Source organism: Diabrotica undecimpunctata, chromosome 9, assembly GCF_040954645.1.
Source record: "Diabrotica undecimpunctata isolate CICGRU chromosome 9, icDiaUnde3, whole genome shotgun sequence".
NCBI classification, from domain to species: Eukaryota; Metazoa; Arthropoda; class Insecta; order Coleoptera; family Chrysomelidae; genus Diabrotica; species Diabrotica undecimpunctata.
Genome location: NC_092811.1, coordinates 99,525,591 through 99,549,650, shown reverse-complemented (window position 1 = coordinate 99,549,650; position 24,060 = coordinate 99,525,591).

Here is a 24,060-nt window from a genome sequence, read left to right as displayed (position 1 = left end):
CGATACCATAAGTCAACAGAAAATATTAAAAGCATTGACAGAATGCCGAATAGACCATCGCTACACTAACATAATCAAATATATATACCAAAATGCCACTTAAGACTATCTGAACAAGGAACAAATCAATTCTGTATACAGCGAGGAGTACGGCAAGGAGACACAGTCTCTCCAAAGCTATTCACGACGCTTTTAGAACATACTTGTAAGAAGGCACATCTAAACGAGCATGGTATCAACATAAATGGAGAGAAGCTCAGTCATTTGATATTTGCAGATGAGATCGTCCTTATAGCCGATCGTATGGATGATGCAATAATAATGTTTGAAAAATTAAATCACGCTTTCTTGGAGGTCAGACTAAAGAATAATATGAACAAAACGCAAATAATGAGTAATCTGGTGCTAAATCGAAACATTGCTGTTAATGGAAGGAATATTGTGAAGACTACATCGTATAAGTACCTAGGACATGAGAGATAACCAGACATGTGAGCTCCAAAGTCGCATAGGATTAGCATAGGTAGCGTTTGGTAAATTAAACTATGTATCTAAATCGGATCTACCCATATGCCTCAAAAGGAAAATCTTTGACCAATGTGTGTTATCTGTACTCACTTATGGAACAGAAACATTAAAACTCACAAAAAAGGTAGTTAATAAGAGTCGCGTGACTCAGATGGCTATGGAGCGCCAGATGTTGGGTGTCTTTCTGAGAGACCGAATACCAAACGAAGAAATACGTCGTAGAATACAAACAACATACGCTATCAAAAAAATCGTGTCGTTAAAATGGAATTGGGCAGGACACGTCGCCAGATTATTAGACAATCGATGAAGAAAACGTATTTTAGAGTGGAGACCAAGGCAAGAAGCAATACGGAGCAGAGGACGCCCAACTAGATGGACTGACGACCTGAACCGTGTTGCAATAACTGGATGCAAGCCGCACTAGACAGAGACATATCGAAATAGTTGAGGGATATCTATGTCCAGCAGTGGACGCCTACAGGTTTATGATGATGATGAAAGTAGAAAGCCGAGTATTGTTTGTAAATATTGTAACGAATAGCCGTTCTGATGATCTCCTTTAGGGTGAAATACTTATAAGCGGATATACAGACGCACTATACGTGAAATCAAATCTTTACTGTCTTTCTCTTTTTATTCCGGTATACTCTTTATGAGTACTAGAAACCAATTCGCTAAGGATTTTTGCTTAGTTGAGAAGATACTTATGCTGTGGAATGCAATTTTAGATTCCCCATGTTTCTAATAACATCTTTATCAACGTCTGTTTTGCCTTGCAATTCTTAGAAGGCACAGATTAAAGCAGAAATCTGAATTTGGTTTCGAAAAATTAGTTTACGGATTTATTAACAGATGTCGCTATTTGCGTCCATACGAAGCCATGTTAGAGTTGTTTCTCAAGACAAAAAGGATTTATTTTCACGTTCAGAGCGTCTGTGAATAGCCGTTCTGATGATCCCTTTTAAAGTAAAATACGTATAAGCGGATATACAGACGCACTATACGTGAAATCAAATCTTAACTGTCTTTTCCCTAAATATTTTTTCGTTTGCTATGTACTTTTGTTATTTTCAGAGAAGGACCTTTATGAATTTTGTGTGCGGGACTTTTAAATAATCCAAATTAAAAAGGTATAATTTTATATGCGAGGACTGATTTTTAGTTTTGCAACGTAGAACATTTTTTTTTGTATCATTACCCATTCAAACGTAAGCATATAAACATCGCTATAGCAAAAAAATAAACATTCTCTTAAGCTATCGTTGTATATTATTTTAAATTTATAAAGTAAAAGTTTTTGCAATTATAGCTCACGACAAACTAGTCGTGGGTCAATACAGAGATGGTTTTCGTTTTTCATGACGACATTGTACGCAAAGCGTGGAAAATATGCTAGCGTAAGAATATATCAAAAAATAAACGACCATCAAACATACCATACCATATATTTACATTTGAAATGTATGGGAAAATCTTTCCTAAGGTAATATTCAATCATGAAATAAACAGAGATCATACAGAATAGTAAATATTATTTTTTTATGGGATTAAGCTCCAATTATTGGTTGTGATTGTGATGAAAATCCCATTTTTAATTAACTAATATTTGATTTCCACTCCGGAAATCGTTCTCAAAAACGATTTCTTGTACAAATTATGTAAAAATGTGTATAACCAAAGAGTTTGGTATTGGTTATCTCATTTAAAATTTGACATGCTTGACCTAGACCTTGTAGGCCAACGGCCCATAGCGACTACCACACATTTTGAGGGTAGGTTTTTACCCGTCAAATATTAGTTAATTAAAAATGTGATTTTCATCACTATCACAACCAATAATTGTGGCTTAATTCCATAAAAACATAACATTTAACTTAACCATGCTACAATAAAGTTGTTTCAGAACCTCGCTATACAGACTATTGTTATGTTTTCTTATCACTCAAAAACTGTGTTCACAAAAATAATTTTTTCTCTTAATATTGTTTTGTGATTTGTTCTATTCTGCCTTGTCTGGAAACGAAGTTAAAACGCATTGTATTATACATAATGACGTGAAAATATCTACTAGAGTTTTACATTCAGTTTTTTAAATTTTATGTTTTCGAATTTCATATTTCACTTTGTTAAAACAACTAAAGAATATATAAACTCTTTCTCTGGACCTTGTAATTTGGTTTCCTTGGTTAATATTTATTTTTAAGCATGTTTTATTATTTTTTAATGTTAAAAAGCGACAAGCAGACTCGTATTAAACATGTATAACACAGTAAACGTCCCAGCTGGAGCAGAATCTCCTAAATCCACTGTAATTTAAAGAGGGTACATCAGAAGGGCAGCATCCTAGAACAGATTGTCGTAAATTAACTCCTACAAAAGGAAGCCAGTAGACAAGAGAATATACAACATTACAGGATAGGAGGTAGGGTTCTGTCTTGACCGAAAGACATAAAGACCCACACCGCAATCAGTTTCTGAACTATTGTTTCGTAATTCATTCAGTTTGTGTTGGCGTATAGGACTTGTTAATTAAAATAAAACAAAGAAGCCGTTTTGACAGTGATTGTTTTCAGATAGGAAAACACTGACACAAATACAGAAAATATATTAACATATATATATATATATATATATATATATATATATATATATATATATATATATATATATATATATATATATATATATATATATATATATATAAAACAATCAACCCTGCCAAGGCTTTACAATAAATCAATTTGGCGATACTTATGGCATGGATGTGTGATTGTGTGGCCTCCCAATTAGATGGTTAGGTCCTCCAATAAAGTCAATAAATTCTCTAATAATATCCCGTTAAATTAATAAACTGGTAATACAGCCAATAAATTCTTGAATACGGTCAATAAACTAAAATATAAGGAACAGCTTGTATTAGAGACACATCAAAAGGGGTTTAACTTCCTTGTAATTTTACAAAATTACAATAACGTGCTTTCGAAAGATATATATATATAAATTATAGAATATATATTACAATGAAAGTACATATATATATATATATATATATATATATATATATATATATATATATATATATATATATATATATGAACGGCGAAAGGAACGCAATTCGTCAAACTTTCCGTGTATGAATTGGTATCAGTAGACTGTTATAACATTATTTCTGTATGCCCTACGTCTTTACACAGTAGAGAAGATACAAACTCAAACACGGAAAGCTAGCGAATGTGTCCTGCTATTTCCACTATTCTAGTGTAATACTGCAAAAAGCTCGACCTATTTTGGTAGCCTTAAACGAAAACGACTATTATCTTTTTGGGCTGTACGAAATGTGTAAAAAATTTACAAATGTCAGCGAGAGCATTGCTACGGCTTTGATGAATTGGGACGCCGAATATATAAAAATATACGGCGAAAGGAAGACAATTCGTCAAACTTTCCGTGTATGAATTGGTATCAATAGACTGTTATAACGGTATTTATGTATGTCCTACATCTTCAAAGAGTCGGGAACATACAAACTCAAACACGGAAAGCCATCGAATGTGTCGTGTTATTTCCACTATTCTAATGAATTCTATATTTAAGGAAATGGCAAGCCAAAAAATCTGCAAAAAAAGCAGCAGAAAGGAATCCATTGCAGTGATTTATCAAAAACTGTTTCAATTCCAAAAATTGACACTAACGATGTATACTATAAACGCTAAACGCCAATGTAAATATCCTCTCTTCTGGTTAGTCTATTTTTTATACCTATCATGAAGGAATGACTAAAAAAGGATCAAAGGAAGTTACATCTTTTTTTCTCCATTTTATCAATAATTACTGACAAGACCATGTTGAAGAACTGCAAATCTTCTGTGACTTTGCCGGAGGACAAAATAAAACCTTCACTATTTTTCGATTGATTCATTTTGTAGTAAGCGTCAAAATTCATGATCTGAAAGAAATAAATATCACATTTCCTATAAGAGGACGTTTCTATTTGGAGTGTGACAAAAATGTAGGATTGTGGGATTTCAAAAGCCCCTTTGAGGTCCCGTAAGAGTTTGACGATGGGAGGATTACGTTAGAGAACTTTTCCAAGATGAAAGAGGTGAAATGCAGAAAATACAAGAATTAAATCCTTTAGAGAGACAGAAGATCATAATAGATGAAATAAAATATGCTATCAAAAATTCTAAAGACAATAAGGCAGCTGGATTAGATAAAATACCAGTAGAACTGTTAAAACTAGTGGAAGAGGATAACTTGGAAGTATTGGCAGATTTATTCAACACTGTGGATACGGGAATAATACCACAAGAGTGGCCGAAGTCAGCATTTATAACCATCCCTAAAAAACAAGCAGCAAAAGAGTGCTCTGATTATAGAACACTGAGCCTCATGAGTCATACTTTAAAAGTACTGCTGAAAGTAATACATAAGAGAATATACGAAAGGCTAGAGGAGGATATTAGCGAGACGCAGTTCGGGTTCCGAAATGGAATGGGTACTCGAGATGATGATTCAGCGATGTCGAGATGTAAAGTAAGACATGAAAAACTAATATTAATACTTATGAACAAGCGCATTAACAGTAAAATTATAAATATAGTGCAAAAATTATATTGGAAACAAAGTGCCATAGTTCAAATTGACGGGTAACAGTCAGAAGAAATGAAGATTTGTAGAGGAGTTAGACAGGGATGTGTTTTATCGCTACTTTTGTTTAACTTATATTCTAAAGAAATTTTCCAAAGCACGTTCAATAATATCAAAGCGGGAGTTACCGTTAACGGAAAATTAATTAACAACTTACGATATGCAGACGATACTGTGATCATAGCAACGAGTATAGAAGATCTACAACATCTTATCGAAAGCTTAAGTATGAATAGTGCTGAGATGGGAATTACTATAAACGCTAAAAAACGAAGTACATGCTAATTATATAAAGACCACAAAATATACATCACCTATTGACAATCAATGGTAACGTGATAGAACAAGTAAAAAAATATCATTACTTGGGAACTTGTAAATGAAACTAATGATCATACTGCAGAAATAAACAGGCGAATAGCGATTGCCAGATCAGAATTTATACGAATGAAGTCACTCCTAACGTGCAAAAATCTAAATTTGGAGATCAGACTATATACCATTCGCTGTTATATATTTTCAATATTATTATATGGAGCTGGAGAGGTTGGTGGTCGAAGGCAAGGTAGATGGTAAAATAACTCTAGGAAGATCGCCACTCCGATGGGCAGACCAAATAAAGTGCGCTACTCTCTGTCTGAGGCAGTACACCGCGCCCAGGAGAGAGAAGAATGGATAGCAACCATTCGTCAAATACCATAACGTCATCACATCCTCACGAAGGATAAAGGATAAAGGAGGAGGATATAGAGCTGAGACTTGGACATTAAAAAAATGCAATTTAAAAAGAATCGAGGCTTTCGAACTCTGGTTATACCGCAGAGTATTAAAAATATCATGGACTGATAGAATTACAAATAAAAAAGTACTGGAGAGGGTTGGTAAAGAAACAGAACTAATCACCACTATACAAACCAGAAAACTGGAATACCTAGGCCAGGTAATGAGGGGACCAAAATATGAAATTTTGAGACTCATAATATAGGAAAAGATTCTAGGAAGAAGATCTGTTTGCCGAAGGCAGAACTCATGGTTGAAGAATCTACGTGATTGGCATCAATGCAGATCGATTGATTTGTTTAGAGCAGCAAGTTAAAAAATAAAAATAGCCATTATGATTGAAAACCTCCGTAGAAAGACGACACTCTAAAAAGAAAAGAAAAGTTTGAAGAAGTCATTAGACATTCCCGTTCCAAACCATCGCCGTTTGATATAGTGAGTGTGTCACAAAACATGGTACTGGATTAGAAATCATTTTTAGACATAATATATTTACAAAAATACACATACAATGGACCAGTACTATCTGAATTATGCGTCTTATGCGGTTTTGCAGTCCAAAAGCAGTGACATTTTTCCAGAACCTGGCTCACCAACAGTAGGTATAAATTATTTATATTTTGATATGTAAATACCATTAAAAAATGCATTAATTTTCTTTTTTAGTTCAAAAATAAAAACGGCTGGTTTTTGTCGGTTTTAGGTGACATTGCTGCTTTTGTTCCTGCAAAACCGTGAGTGATGCAGATTTTTTTGCAATAAAATTTTAGTTTTTGTAAACCAAAAAACAGTAGTTATAATACTTTATAATAATTTTAACTTCTGTTTTATGTAAACTACTGTTTATAATCCCTGTTTGAAATAAAAATAATTGGTTTTGAACACTAAAATTCAATTTACTCAGTTGTGAAAAGAAATGATCTGGTTTTTTTCCCTGTACCCTTCATTTGAAGTATATTTTGTCTACTTGGTTAAAAATTTGACAGCCAGCAACTAAGATAGGTAGCAGAAAATAAATTACTTTCAGAGTTTGGCAAGAACCTCTATGTATAAATAAGTTTATTGATTTTCAAAACCGTTAAAGTTTGTTTACGCCGCTACGATGCAAATTTTACGCTTCGGTTAGAAAATTTATTATATAAATACATAATTTTATATTCGTTATTATTTATTCTGGCGAATGCAGTAATTAAATATGTTCTTTAAATCACAACGATAATCTTCAATGACAAACATGAGATTTCGGAAAATAACGTAAAACGATATCCCATAAAACATGTAATATAAATCAGAAGAGTTTTTACATACAGAGAGTACATTCAAGGTTATTTTATTGGCAGATAGTCAACAACAACACCAGACAACTAGATATGTTAAAAATAGCTTCCATGATCCAAAAGTGAGATAAATCATAAAGTGCCCCTGTCCTGTTTAATGTTTAAAAGCATAGATTACGTTTTATTACGATGGTCATATATCAGCTATAAAATTATTATGAAATAAAAATTATACAAGGTGTTTCATCGATGTAGATTAAGATCATTAAAGTGGTAGGTATTCCTTTTTAATTTAATGTAATTAACAAGTACTCCAGCTTTCACGGGCTTTATTATTTCAACTACGGACGCACGCGGGACGCTTGTCCCGCACTTTGGTCATGGCTCGTGATAGCGATTTTTCTGCGGCGAAATAATTCCATAAAGATATATTAACCTGTTCACCCTGACTGAATCAGTCAATAAATCATTATAATTAGTACAGAAAACATTAATCCTAAGTAGACAATTGTGTCGAACATTGTTTGTAAACTAATTCATTTGTACTGATTTTAACAACCAGACCAGTTTGGTATTAAAACGTTTTGGGTTGGGTTTAGAATTTTTAAATGTATCTAAATGACATTAATACCAACGAATGCTAAGAGACCAAAAGCGACTTTATCAAGATATGTTATGTTTTGATCCAAAAAGGTTGCCTGAATTGAAAAAAGGTACACCAAAGAGGGCCTTACACAAAATATGCAATTTAATTCCATTAATTGATCAAGAAAAACTTGCAGAAGAACTTTAACCATTTGAGCGTAAAGAAAATCTCGAAGAAGATTATAGTCAAAATGATTCAGAAAATAAAGATCTAATAACGTGTGTTACTGAAACAGTGGGGGGAATAACCCACAATGACGCCAATTATATTTCTCGTTATTCCGCAAACATTCACCTCCGATTCTGAATTAGATCCTGAACTGCAACCTGGAACATCAAAGAAGATGAAAAAAAAGATGGAAACCAATTTTATAAATATATAATTCTGCTAAATATTATTTCGCCTAGGAATTGTCCGTAGATCAGTGGCGGATCTAGAAATTTTTATCAGGGGGGGGGTCATGGGTCTTGAGGGTGATTTTGATACAGGATTTAAATTTTTGCACCTTTCAGTGGCTGATCCCCAGAAATTTTTGTCGGGTGGGGGATATCAATTTGTAACAACATTCATTTATTCCTTATTGCTATACGAAGTGGAAACATGGACTCTCGGAATTAGGGAATATGAGGCGTATAGAAGCCTTTGAAATGTGTGTTTTTCGAAGAATGCTGAAGATTTCGTGGACAGAGCACGTGACCAATAACGAGGTGCTGAGAAGAATGGCTGAGAGAGAACTCCTAAATATTGTAAACGATAGAAAAACGAGTTATCTACGACATATTCATAGAGAAGAAAAATATAACTTATTACGACTCATAATGGAAGAGAAAGTAGAAGGAAAAAGAGGTCCAGGAAGAAAAAAATGCTCCTGGCTGAAGAATGTAAGAGACTGGACAGGCATGGACACACATTCGATACTTAGAACAACTCAAGATAGAGAGCAATTTGCTGTAGTTATAGCCACCCTTTCGTAATGAAGAAGAAACCTTAAGAATAAGTGTAAACAGCATTTTATTTAAATTAATTTATTCAACAAAAAACATAATTAATTACTATTTAAATGGGAATAAGCCACAATTAAAGGTTAAAATACGTTTATTATAAACGTATTTTAACCTTTAATTGTGGCTTATTCCCATTTAAATAGTAATTAATTTAAAATGCCACAAGAAAATAGGTTTCTAAACAATATTAAAAAACATAATATAATTAAGGAATAGGTATTTCTAAAATTAGGCATTTTAGGCTATAAGTGTACGAATTGTCAGCAACAGCCGGCAACGAGTGGTAAATAAAAGTTCAGTGATTAACAATACTATAAGAAAAGTAAATATTATATAAATTTATAAAAATGTATTCTTTTCGCCTATCTGATTTAGCAAATCGCTCTATGATTGCATCAACATCTTGAGAAATTTCAGGATGCACATTGATGAGTGCTAAACCAGTTAACCGAAGGTCTATTTCTAAGCCAAGTCTTTGGACGCTTAAGCGTAGAACGCTCTGTTGTTGCTGCACTGACTGGCAGTGTAATTAATATTTTCAGAAATATTCTGATATTTGGATACATACCTATGAAGTCGCAGTTTTCTAATACTTCTAAAATACAATCAGAAAGTTTTCTATTATTTTGCACGACTCTTTTCCACTTTTGAATCCACAGTGAAAACTCTTGTTCTACTGTGAAATATGCAGTAAGTAGTTGGTCTAATAATATCCTGGAAGGTGGAAGTTAAGATATTAGGTATCTAAAAGGGGTAAATAAATAGATCTTCGGAAATATTCTTCGCAAGAGTTAGCAGATTGGTTTTGACGACAGGTTTGACGAGAAACTATACGAGGCATCTTCAATTAAATGTCTAATTTTTCAGCTATTTGTTTACTTTGCTAAAGCTTGCTAAAAACAGATTCAGCATTTGATCTTTTATTTTGAAGAATGTATTTAGTGGCCTCTATGGCCTCAGTAGCCTACTTAAAATCTAATTTTGGTGACTGAAGAAGACGACTAAGTGATACAGTTGTACCTAAAATATCACTAAGACAAACTACTGTTTCACAGTTTCACAAATACCTTGGACAGCAGCCCCCAGTTCCTTTATTTGTATTCACTAACGTATCAGACAGAGCTAATGCAACAACAATATTTACTTTGATATTTATTATAGATAAATTATACAGTCTCAACAATTTATTATAATACATATCCAAATCAATTCGTAGACAAAACTGAAGATAAGAAATACCTAATAAAAAACAAAAATGTGCTGATTTCGTGCGAAAAGTCATGTCATGTACATTGAATGAGCAATAATGTGTGAACGGTAATTCTATCTCATCGATAATCGAACTATTCTCTGGCACTCAAATGACGAATTGTCAAAATTTGAAAATCGCGTAACTCAAAATTCGCGGAAGTCAGGTTGTTTGTTAATCGAGGTATTACTGTATTTAGAATTATTGATTTTTTTAAAGAACAATTTAAAAAGGCTTCCGTATAATTCTACACTTACCCCTACAATAAATGAGTTTGAAATATTTCAACTCTTGACTTCTTGCTTAGAGGGTTGATGTAAAAGTGATGTAAAATTTAGATAAACAACCGAAATTAAACAAATTTGCATTGAAAATTATTCATTGAAAAACCTTGAAATATTGTCTATAATATTGCTCTAATGTGATTTTATTATAAAGTGACTATAAAAAAAGTTATAAGGCCCAAAAAAATTGTTCAAAAATATTTAGTTATTTTTGTTTATAACTTTTTTATTTTCCATTTTACGATAAAAAGTAATATAAAGTTGTAGAGAATTTAATTTGCTACAAATAATGTCTGATAACATTATATTTTACGAGATACAGCGCGAAAACCTTTTGCACCACCTTTCCCAAGATGGAAACCAACACTTGAACTTAAACTTATACTTCTTATCCTCTCCCAAACACATTAAAAAAAATAAAATTGCGTCGTGTAAAAAATGCACGCTAAGGCTTAAAAAATGTAACATTTCAATGGACTATTCCCTTTTTATATAAATCACTTTCTTTTTATATACATAAACAATTCCATTAACACTCTCTTTCATTCTATGTCAATAGCACGATAAAGACCACTTTCGATATACAATTTACTGATTGTATTCTATTCAACTATTTTTTTCGTTTACGAAACATAAAAGCCGATAAAGAAAATTGCCTAATAGAAATGCATAGCGTCTCTTAATTGAACCAAACTCATTCTACCATTAACCTTCTCGTTGTGAATAATCACAAATTAATTCCATGATGAGTAATGTCGAAAATTGAGGCTAACGACCTCCGAAAGTGTACGTTACCGTGTCGGTGGTGTGGAAAGAAGAAATAATTGAGTTTTGGTCTGAGAATATTTTGTGAACGGGTTTTTAAAAGAACCTCTGTAAAATATTGGAAATAACTGGAATTAACAAAGATTTTACTGACAATAATAAATACGATTTTGAAAAACCACCATAAAACAAGAAATACATATATCAGTGAATTTTTTTTCAAAGTCCATTTATTTTTAATGTATAAATAATTTTTATTTGTTTATTACGGAACATGCTATAAACTACAAACTTTACACGAATATGCATATATTACAAACCATATTAAAAGAAGGGAGATGAGTACAGAGAAGTCTCAAGAAAAGATTTTGTCGAACATTATCAACAAGAATATTCCGACATGAACACAATTAATAAAGAAATGCAACGAAAGCTCTTGAAAGCAGGACTGACTGTTGCAAAGAAAACGAAAAATAAAGAAGACAGAATAAGTGATCGAACAAAACGGTTGATGGAAAAGAGACGCACATTTCTAAGCGAAGGAAAGCGAAACACCGATGGTTTCAAAGAATTGAATAAACAAATAAAGAGGGGAGTAAAGAAAGATTTAAGGATCTACAATGAAAACAAAGCAGAAAAAATAATAGAAAAGAACCGATGACTGAAATGCTTGAGATCAAACTTAGAAAAGCCTATAATAATCTCATTGAAGGATAAAGATGGTAAAGAAATCAGAGAAAAGAACGAAATCCTAAACGTTACTCAAACATTTTACTTAGATCTTTAGAAGATCTCAAGAGAAAGATAACCAATGTTAACTCAGAAATACTCTTTAACATAGAATACTTCGAAATAAAACAAGCTATGGCACAACTAAAGAACAATAGCGCTCCGGGCCCAGATAGAATACTTGTAGAAATATTGAAGGAGCGGAGTGAAATTATTCTCGAAGAATTGAAAATTTTTTTCAACGAATGTCTTCACAGATGATAAGTTCCAGATGATTGGAATGAAAGTTTGAAAATACTTCTCTTCAAAAAAGGAGAAATGGGAGATCTGAATAAGTAATAGTTAACATAGAAGAGTAATAACTAACAGGTTAACGTTGAAGTTCGATAGCGCTGTCAACCGGTAGAGCAGGCAGGATTCCGAAAGGGTTACAGTACAGCGGATCATCTTCTTACAGTCAGAACTCTAATAGAGAAAGCCAATGAATATCACTTGAACTTATACATTGGCTTCGTTTATTCGACTCCATAGAACTTTGGGCAATGGAGAGAGCTATGAACAACTGCAGGATAGACTCTCGATACAGAACGCTCATACATAATATTTACAAGAAAGCTACAATAAAAATACAAATAGATGCGAAAACCAAAGCTATACCAATCAACAGAGAAGTTCGCCAGGGAGATGTTATCTCACCAAAGCTATTCACACTTGGACTAGAAGACGTGTTCAAAGACATTAACTGGGCAGATACAAGAATAAACATTATTGGAAGAAAACTGAGCCATTTGACATACGCTGATGACATTGTAATATTTGCTACAAGTTTTGAAGAACTACAGACTATGATGACGCAACTATTTCAAGCTTTGAAAAAAGTAGGTCTTAAGATCAACTTGAAAAAAAAAACAAAAATAATGACAAATACATCGAACATTAGAGAAATAACGTTGAACGACATAAATTTAGAAACAGTAAGCGAATACATCTAATTGGGACACATAATGAAAGTTAACAAAGAAAATCAAACTGCCGAAATTACCAGAAGAATTAGCGTGGACAGGATTTGGAAAACTGAGTTGGATCTTGAAAAGCACTAAAATAGAACAATATTTGAAAACCGGAATTTACGATCAGTGTATACTTCTTATACTCACGTATGGTTCACAGACGTGGTCACTCACCAAATCTAATATGGATAAAATGCATAAAGGGCGATGGAAAGATCAATGCTCTGGTGAGACTTAGAGACAAAAAAACCAACAAATGGATTAGAAGCAAAATCAAAGTAAAAGACGCCGGAGAAAACGCAGGCATGCTGCCAAATTAAAATGGAGCTTCGCAGGACACAATGCTCGACTCAAGGATAAAAGATAGAACCACGAAATACAACAATAGAGACCATGGGTAGGAAAGACGAGCAGAGAAAGGCCACAGATGAGATGGGCTGATAACATTAACAAGATCGGAGGACACAATTGGACGCAAGTGGCGCAAAATAGAAAACACTGGATTGATCTGGGGAAGGCATATGTCCAAAGTTGGATTACTTAAGGCTGAAGAAAGAGAAGAAGATATTAAAACATATTTTATTTTACCAGTACCAGTTTCTTGCTTAAGGTGCTGCTCCAAGGAAGTTATTCCATGGTTCTTAATATGTTCGCAGAGAGCATTTAGAAGTAATGTGTTATATGGCTTATCTTTCACGATTTCAGTCACAATCTGGAGATTAAATTTTAACTAGTTTTGTTAGGATGTCAGCACATCTAGCCCATCTAGCACGGATTGTATTTAATATCACCCACGTCTTATACAGGGTTTCACGACGAGCTTACACTATCTATATATATATCGGAAACTACTTACACGATATTTATCAAAATAATTGGTTTTTTGCTTATTTGAGCTTCGGTTTCGTTAATTCCTCTGTGGTTAGTCTTCCCCTCATGGTAGTTCTTTATAATTTCTTTTCGTCTCTCTATGCTATTTATATCTTCTAGGAGGCTGTTGCCTTTGACAAGATCGAATGCGGGATTTTTAAAAGTTTCTTGTAGAATATTGTATAGGGATTTGTAGAGTTCATCATTCTCGAACAGAATGGCGTATTTCTTTTTTGGTCGTTGTGAAGATAGTTTTTTCCCAATTGCACATGCATTCTCTTCTTTGTTACAAAACACTGCTCTGTGAGTGGTTTCGCAGGGTTGTAATATACCATCGTGAAAATTACTGGATTATTGTAACAATTTAGTTGTTTCTAACTAATTGGAATTCCCATTATTGGATTTTCTGCCGTGGAATGTTTGGTTACATCTGTATCATTATCTTCTTATAGGTATTGAGAGTTTGATGGCTGAGCTTTGGATTTTTGCTGTTTGCTGTCTTCATGTAGGATTTCGTCTATTTTCTTCATTTCTTCTGGAGTTGCAGTTTGATTTTTTTGGATGATTTTGTCTAGGTCGCCTAAAGGGGTTGACGGATTCGAAATTTATTGAGACACTTTGGCTCGGTAGGTTAGAGATTCTTCTAGATCGGATAAGGAACTGGGGTGAGTGATCATATAGATATCATCGTCATTTTCTTCTGAGAGGAGTTTTATTATTTCTTCCATGTTCATATCTACACCATTTAATTTTTTCGTGCGAATTTCGACACGGGATAAAGCATCTGCATTGGTGTTGGATTTGCCTTTTTTATATATTGCTTCGTAGTCAAACTCCTCCAACTCTAATTTCCATCTGACAAGATTTTAGTTTGGGTTTTTAAGTGAAAATAGCCACTGTAGTGGTTGATGGTCGGATAAAATTTTGAATTTTCGTTCGAAAAGGTATGGGCGAAAGTATTTAGTAGCCCACACAATTGCTAACATCTCCTTTTCGATAGTCGAACATTTCAGTTCAGTTTCATTTAAAGTTCTGGAGGCATAGACGATGGGTTTAACATCTCCTATTGGACCCTGTCGTAGGATGTCTCCTATAGAGAAGTTGCTTGCATCAGTCGTAAGGTTTTAGGGTTTAGTGAAGTCTGGATATTTTTACAGGTTTTAATGCAGTTTAAGAATTTTTCAGTGTGTTCAATTTTTGCATCCTTTTTAAGACATGTGGTAAGTGGTTTTGTAACTTTGGCAAAGTCCTTTATGAATTTTCTATAGTAACCAAGTAATTCTAAAAATCGTCGAATTTCTTTGGCTGTTTTTGATATACCTAGGATAGTCTATGATTGCTCTAATCTTAATCGGGTTTGGTAGACTAGAGTCTACTTTAAAAAGTATAATGTATGTCTGAATTGTCAATATAAATGAGTCAAAAAGTCACAAAAAACAAAATTTGTTTAATTTACTAATGTTTGTATTTTGAGAACGATTTCCGAAGTGGAAATTGAAACGTCAATAAACGTACTTTAACCTTTAATTCGGGCTTATTCCCATTTAAATAGTAATTACATAATTTCAACTATGGCTAAATGACACGTTTTTCTCATTTTTCTCAAAACTATGCAGTGTGAACGTGGACGGTTATTGCACCAAGCCCTTCAATTGATCAATCTCACCCCGCTTCACGGTAGGTATGTAATTTTTGTATCAATAAAATTAAACATTTCCATAAATAACTGTTATCTATATAAATAACGTTTCCGGTAATGCTTATTCAAATTTTGGAAAAATTTCCAATGATCCTTTTATGAAAACATTACCATTTAAAGATTTACATTTTAGATATTTTTGAAATTTACAAAAATATTATCTAAAGATTAATAAGTTAACAGACGAAACGATATTTTTTTCAACACTGTCCAAGTGATAGGTAAAATAATCCGAAACACTTGTATTCGAGAAAGGCGCGTTATTTCAGATGTGAATGGATTGAATTCTACATGCGAATAAAAAAATGCCGAAACATTTCCGACAACCATAAACGATTTTGAAGTCGATAAATCTGGTAAAGCAGAGTCGTTATCGTCACTGGTTCGAATACTTAGAGGGATTTATAGCCCCAAGAGGAGAGCGAACGATCCACAGGAATGCAGAATTGACTCTTATTTAAGTGCAAACATTTATTGGCCCTATTATGACAATGTAGTATGTCAGTACCTATTTTTAGTTAGTATCCTCCGGTGTAATGTTCATCGAGGTTTTTTTCAAACAATAACACACAAGAGACTCCATTCTTAATCGCATATTGTTAATGCATAATCCCTCAAGGGTTTTCGACTACCTACTAGCACCCTCTTTGAACGTTCTACGACGAAAGAAAACAAAAGAAAAACGGAAATAAGCAGGTTAAGTCTCGCGGTTTATTCATAAACTACATTCATTTCTTTTATTTCTTGCAAAAATCCTTTAGAGTGGTTCTGGAGTTTTGAATCGAGTAAGCCAGTCTTTCGCTACGGCGAACAAGTTTTTTAAAAATTCATGTTTTATTTATCGATTCAAAGTGTTTGCATTAAGGATTTATCCCGCCATTCACTGAAAATAGTCCAGTTATGGTATTAAAAAAGGTAAAATGTTGGAAAACGTTATCCAAGATTGATAAAAGTGGCAAAAATATCTTTTGTTTCCTAAGATCTTTATTAGAGTTTTGTGAAAACCTGGTCATAAGTTGGAAAAAAATAATTTTTTTGGAAAATGTATGCTCTGAACTTTAAATATTTAAATTTAAGTATTTAAATAAATATTTATTTAAATAATAGAAATGTAACGTTTAAAAATATTTACATCCTAGTAAATGTTTGTTGGGTGAAGAAAACATGAAGTTATGAATTTATCTAATAGCAATCTAATAGAGGTGGTTTAATAGCTAGTGTAAGGATCTTGGTGATGTATCCATATCAACTGGATACTAGATTTTGAAAACTTGAATTGGATACTTAAGAACTGCAAAATATCTCAATACATGAGGAGCAAAGTGTTCAACCAGTGCTTCCTTCTTATCATAAAAGATATGTCAAACTTGGACTTTTTTTTTGGGTGGGTGGTCCAAATGTTCGAAACATACCTCAGTCCTAAAAAGTGGGCAAAACCGCCCGCCTTTCAGCCTCGTTTGTGCGTGACCATGATGATATCCGAAACCGTACGTAGGGGTTCTTCATATACCATCGTCGTCAATGTCAGAAACCTACCTGCTAAAAAAACACCCTCCTCAGCGGTGATTTACCAGCCGGGTCGCCCTAATTGGGTATAAGGCATTCACCCGATCTCTCAGTTATGCACAATTTGCACGCATTAACGTACAATTATCACGCATTCTCGCACTTTCTTACTACGACTGAATTCTTCCTCTCCCTCTGTTCTTCCCTGTTCATGTTCAATCTCACTCCTTCTCATTCTGCCTTATCTTCTTGCTTGCTCCTGGGTACGATGCCTTCGGGTCGCCTTTCTTCTTGTTTCTTTCTCTCCTTACATATCTCTGAACTGCTCTACACCGATCTGATGACCTAAGCATCTCCTCCACCAGTTGCGTGACTAATCGCACCCTACTTCCTAGCTCTCTCTCAAGCAGGCTCCTCTCGTCTATCCATCTATCGCATACCAATAAATTGTGTGAGACAATGTCCGATATTTCACAGTACAGGCATTCGTCATTTTCTGCCTTTCCAAATCTGTAAAGGTATGTTCTGAAGCAACCATGCCCTGGAAGCATCTGCAGCAGGAAGTAAACCAAATGCCAATGTCCGCAGTCTAGCCATCTTCTCAAAATAGGAATAAGCGACTTCACCCACTGCCCACTGCGCCACCCTTCTCATTCCCATTCCCCTTGCCAGACCATTATAGACCTCTCCCTTTCTTCTTTTTTTAAACGTTCTGTTGCTCTCTTCATTTCTTCTCTCGTACATTCTTCCTCTTTTCTTCACTAGCACGTGCATCGAAATACATCCGGCGATAACTCCCAGTGCCTCGGTAGAGACGTTTTGTATGCACATGCCATCCTCAATAGACTCTTCCTATCTGCTCAGGTGAGCTGCTTTCTGTACGCCTTTGTTACTTGAACTCTAACCAAGGCAAATATGAACAAACGTACCATAGTAGATGTGGCAATGAAAAGGGTGTTGTTAGGTATACGACTGTCTGATAGAAAGAGGAATGACTGGGTAAGATCAAAAACAAAAGTTGATGATATCATAACAAAAATTGCTAAACTCAAATTGAGCTTTGCAGGCCACACTGCTGGGCAAAAAGACAAAAGTTGGAACGCCACAATACAACATTGGAGACCTCACAAGGGTAGATGACCACAGGGAGATCACATATGAGATGGGCAGATGACATAAAAAGAATAGCCGGAACAAATTGGAAGTATGTTGCACAGAATAGAGATCGATGGAAAGAGCGATCGCTAAAAAGGAAAAGAAGAAAGTAAAAAATACCTCTTGGAAAAGTAAATGCAAAGAGCTCAAGAAATATATAGGGTTAACAAAATCAAAAGAAGCATGGAAAACGGTCAAAACTTTGGATCAAAAAAAAAAGAAACCAGTAGAATATATTTAGTTAAAGAAAGTTTCATCTTGGATGTAACATTACACACAACTAACTGAAATAAGACTACAACTTACCGACACTATCACAACAACATACGAAGTGGAATGCGATGAAGATGATGAAATAACAGTACATGAAGTCAAAGATGTAATAAGAATTTAAAAAAAAAAACCAAAAGCAAGTGGATCATAAGGTATATCGAAAAAATTACTAAAAAGTAGATAGAAAAGATTGTTTAAATTACAAAAGGCTAACTGTCATAAATTCAGTCTCAAGATCTATGGAATTCTATGGAAACTGGGACTCTATGGAAAAATAATAAAAAATAAAATTGAAAAATTGGTGACAGATATAGAAGAAAAAAATCGTTTTCGTGCATGTAGATTCTGTATAGACAGCATATTTTCTCTAAAGCAGATTATGAAGAAAATATTAGTCTACAATCTTTCAACTCATGTAGTCTTTACAGATCTGACAAAAGTATCCGATTGTATATAACTTTCAATGCTCTGGCGATTGAGCAATTTGGTTAATAGAGCGACAAAAACTGACAGAGTTAGAGATCAGTGTAGAGAGGAGACAGGTTGTAGCGATTGGGAGAATACGTTTTTTTTTGTGAAAGCCGATTATTGTTATCAACTGGTTCTAATGCAGCCAATTACCATATTGTACATATTCCATTCAAGTAAACCTCTAATTGCATTAAGTTACCTCCGAAGCACTGTGAAAGCTCAGTTAAATTATTATATTTTATTGTGTCATTTTAAAGTAATTACTATTTTAAAGGGAATAAGCCACAATTGAAGTTTAAAATAAGTTTATTTACATGTCAAATTCCACTTCGGAAATCGTTCTCAAGATACAAACATTAATTAATTAATGTTCTATTTGTTTTAAACGCTTTAACGTTTGACATTCCTTTCCTCAGGTAGCTATAGCTTCATCCGTGGTTATTGTTAGTTGTTGCGGAACCATCAGGGTCTTCTAACTCATGCCACAAATTGGTAATATTGCTCCTGTAGTGATCCTTTCTCAAGTTAACATGCTCCCTTTCCAACTTAGCTGCATCGTACTAAAGATGACCAATAGTCAGAAATACGTATATACGGTTGCCTTCCATCGATATACCTATTTTGTTTCTTGTTTTCCTGTTTTGCGAGACATGCCATTACATTTTAGTTTTATTATTCACTCGCATTATCCTTTTCTATTTGTTTTAAACGTTTTAACGTTTAATATTCCTTTCCTCAGGTAGCTGTAGCTTCTTCTTCTTCTTCTTCTTCTTCTTCTTCTTCACTGGCTTTACAACTCGGGGTGAGTCTTCGCCGCATCCACTATCGCCCTCCATCCTCTACGATCTTGCGCTTCTATTTCCCATTGTTGTACCCCAATTCTAGATAAATCGGCTTTAACATCATCCTTCCATCTTTTTCTCGGTCGGCCTACTGATCTTCTACCATCTGGTCTTTCAAAAAACACTGTCTTTAACACTATGTCATCCTCTGATCGTACCACGTGACCTGCCCATCTTATTCGGTTTGCCTTAATATGTCTAACTATGTTTTCAGTTCCATACAGAGTTACCAATTCAGCATTGCGGCGTCTTTTCCAATCCCCTGTGAATTCATCTCTTTGGTGGCCAAATATTATTCTGAGAACCTTTCTTTCAAATAATAGAAGCTTATTGATTTCTCGCTGGTTGAGAGTCCATGTTTCACTGAAATATGTAATAATTGGGCGAATAATCGACTTGTACAGTGTTAATTTAGATTTTCTTTATAGCAGCTTTGGTCTGAATAATGTTGAAAGGGAGTATAATGCTCTATTTCCCACAGCTATCCTTGCTGAGACTTTTTTTTCTATGTGGTTGTCCACTGTGATTATCGCCTCCAGGTATTTAAACTCCTTTACTACTTCGAAGTTGTGATCATTGGATCTGTAGTTGTGCGAAGTACATATCTGTAGTATCGAAGCTGTAGCTTCCTCCGTGGTTATTGTTAGTTATTACCCTAAAAACTATTAGGATCTTCATTTTGACTGATGCATAACTTTTGAAACTATGTGCATAATAGGTCAATAATAAAATATTAATGGTTTGTTTTTAATCGATTTCTAGAAAAATGTACCGGATCCAGACTTAACGCTTAACTATTGGGGAAGCCCTAACCCTTTTCCCTTGTTTAATAAACTATTGTGGCATGTGCCGAAAAGCAAGGAACAGCCATTTTACAAAGTTTTAGACGTTTGTTTAGAAAGAAAATATCAAGTTTTTCTCACGCAAATATATGAATTATTTTAACTCGCTATACTGGCCTAAATTACTCATAACTTTTAAAATTTGGCAAACGCGATAGCTAAAGTATAACGTTTGTGACGTTTTATTTCTCCACACGTCACTTCCAGTTGAATAAATACTGTCAGTTTGTAAAACCAAAGAAATTCGAAATATGTATTTGATTATTTAATGGTAAACATCGAAAAATAAATTAAAAATGAATTCCAAGATATGTGACCTAAAAAAATAGCTACTCCAAACTTATGCTACAAAACTTAAGAGGATTATGTAATTTTTCTTCTTCCTGCTTTATTGATAGGCTCAAATGCTTATTTTACTTCAATACTACTACTACAAATGCTACTCAACTGATTTCAGATCGTTTTTCTCTCGTAAGAGTAGAATGAAATGATCATATCTAATGACAACATAGTAGTAGTGACGGTTCCCCAATAGAAAGGCGATGGGCGGGAAGACCACGAAAACGATAGAATGACAACTTACTGGAGGCACATTAAAAAAAGTCATGTCTACAAAAAAACCAGAAGAAGAAGAGTAAGAAAAACTTTTGTTAGAGAGTGATGATAAGTTTGACGGTATTGTGTTAGCGAACGAGGACTATACCGAAACCGAAAGTGAAAACGATCTATATAAACGATCCACATTAAATCAGACACCTCTGATACGCAAACGTGCCTGTCCTGAAATTAACAAATGCCTCAAAATTCATGAAACCGGTGATAGTGACAGGGATGATTCGAAGGTAGATAAAAAATCTAATAGTTTTTATAGTAGCACAATAATATAGACTTTACTATAGATAGGCCATTCACCTGGGATACATATCATGTTGCACATATCCAGTATTACATCCATGCCAATCTCACCCATTGCTAGTCTTTGCTGGTATGTTATCATGGTACAATGAATACACAAGGTATGATACATATGTTCCAAAATAGGTTCGCTTTCGCGCATGACGTAGTCAAGATCGCTTATTCCCGCAACATTTAAATGTAGTTGTATAGGAAAGACTTTTAATTTTAAGTTTTTTTATATAATTTGGCTAATTTAATTATAGTAATTATAAAGAGATGATAAAATTATGTTATTATAATATTTATCCTTTATAAAACATAGATATCCTTTATAAGACAAGTTTTAATTATCTTTTATTACACGTAGGTACAGGTTAATTAACTTATACTCCAGAGTTCGATATTTCAGATGTTTAAAAAGATACAGAAAAGTGGTAATGGAGGTACACAAAATTTGTACGTATATATACCTACTGAACTAAACACAAAATCAAAATAAATAATGACAAAGTCAACTTTATTTATATCGAATGTGCTAGCTGGCCATCGAATATGAGTGTAGTGAGGGCACACAATATTGCACAACATTTAAAATGACATTTTTGTAATATTAACACATAAAATTATCTTGGTATTGTTTATAATAATGATAACATTGTATATTTTAATAATGATAACATGATTTAACAAAGAAAAATATGTTATTTTGGAAGATGCTAAATTGATTTCCTCCGAAACAGTTCTTATTGCAAATTGCATAGCAGGCTGAGGCTAATTTCTTACTTAACAAATCGATATGAAAAAACCATTAAGGTTTCATGACTAATAATTAATAAAAAATAAAGATTTAGACTTACGTCGTTGACCTAGAAGTAGTAAGAAGCTGCTCAACATACTTTTTGGACTCTCTGTGCTCGTCTCCTTGTACGCGTTTCTTTTGGTTGGTTAAAAGGGTAGCCGATGTTGATTTAGGCAAATAAAGACTAGGTACTGCCTCAGGTTTGAGTTTTAGACCCTTTTTAGAAACGTAATTTAAAAGTTCCTGTTGTAGATTTCTTTGGTAATCTTCAGTTTTAAAATGTGTATAACAAATTCTTGCAGTATTACAATTAAAATTATGCTATCTACAACAAGATATAATCCACAGTTTTCTGGTCACGCTATCTTTAGGAAATGTATGAAACCTAAAGATTTTATCTTCATTGTCACTATTGCAACAAGCAATTGCACAGCATACTTTGAAAAAGGTACAAAACCAGATATACAATGGCAAATAACTACTATATACTATACAGTATAAATAAATAGTAACTAAACACCATTTGTATAAAGACACATATATAAGCATATATCTAAATTATTTTTCTATTATAAAATAGATGACTCAGTCAGTATTAAGATACTTTAAAATATATTTATTATCTCATAACTTGCAATTTGCAATAGTCACCATTGATAAACGATATTATTGTTGAACTTTTGTTTTTATACAAGCTTTCTCTCTTGCCGGTGTAAAGTCGTCTGAAGTCGATATTTATTGTGTTTTGCGTTTGAACTAATTTGTGTCTTATTTTCATATTATTATATTGTTTGATAAGTAAATTTTGCATATAATAATCGGTAGGTTATAGTAATGTGTATATTTTTTATTTTACTAAATTTCATTATAACTCATCTAAAATACCATATTGATTGAATTGTAAAACAGATTTTTCTCTATTGTACTCTATTTTGTTTTTGTTTCAGTAAAACTGCTTGGAAGTGAGTGACAGTGAATCAGAATAAGCAAATCTACTACTATTTACCTATTCACAGTATTTCCTCTGCAGAAAATTTTTAAATTTCAAGGGATTTGCATACAAAAAGAGTACTTATATTATTAGTATATGTATGAAAACAAAAATAAATATTATGCCTGAATCTCTAAGAGAAGTAAAGGTTTTACCCTACTGAAAATATATTTTTTATTCAATTATAACCAAAACAAAACATTAAAAAAAAATTAGATCACTTTTTAACCATAATTTCAAAATTAATGTGTACGTTAAGCTGTAATAATGGGTTTGAGGTGGTTCAGGCGATCTTAACTTCGTCACACTCCTGGGCCAGCTGTCAAATGTCATGCGCAATATCATACCTTGTGTATTCATTGTACCATGGTATGTTATCTATCCTTGTTTTTTCGTTTATTAGTTGGTTAAGAGCCTTCTTTACTTGTGTTCGTAAAATGATTGGTTCAGTCTTTTTAATTGAAGGTTTCTTTGTATAAATCTGACTAGAAATTTTTCCAGATTTCTGTAGTCTCTAGATTCGATTTAACTTACTACTATAAAAATATACGTATATAATATACCATCATCATCATTATTCTTGCTTTACAACCCTACTTGGGTCCTAGTTTCCTTAAGAATTTCTCTCCAGTCGTCCCTGTCCATATTTTTCATGTCTTCATCGATGTTATCAAGGAACCTTGTTCTAGGTCTTCCTGTTCTTTTCTGACCAATGGGTCTATCAAGCAGCGTTTTTCTAGCTGGGTCATTTTGGTCCATTTGCATTACATGCGCTATCCACCCCAGACGA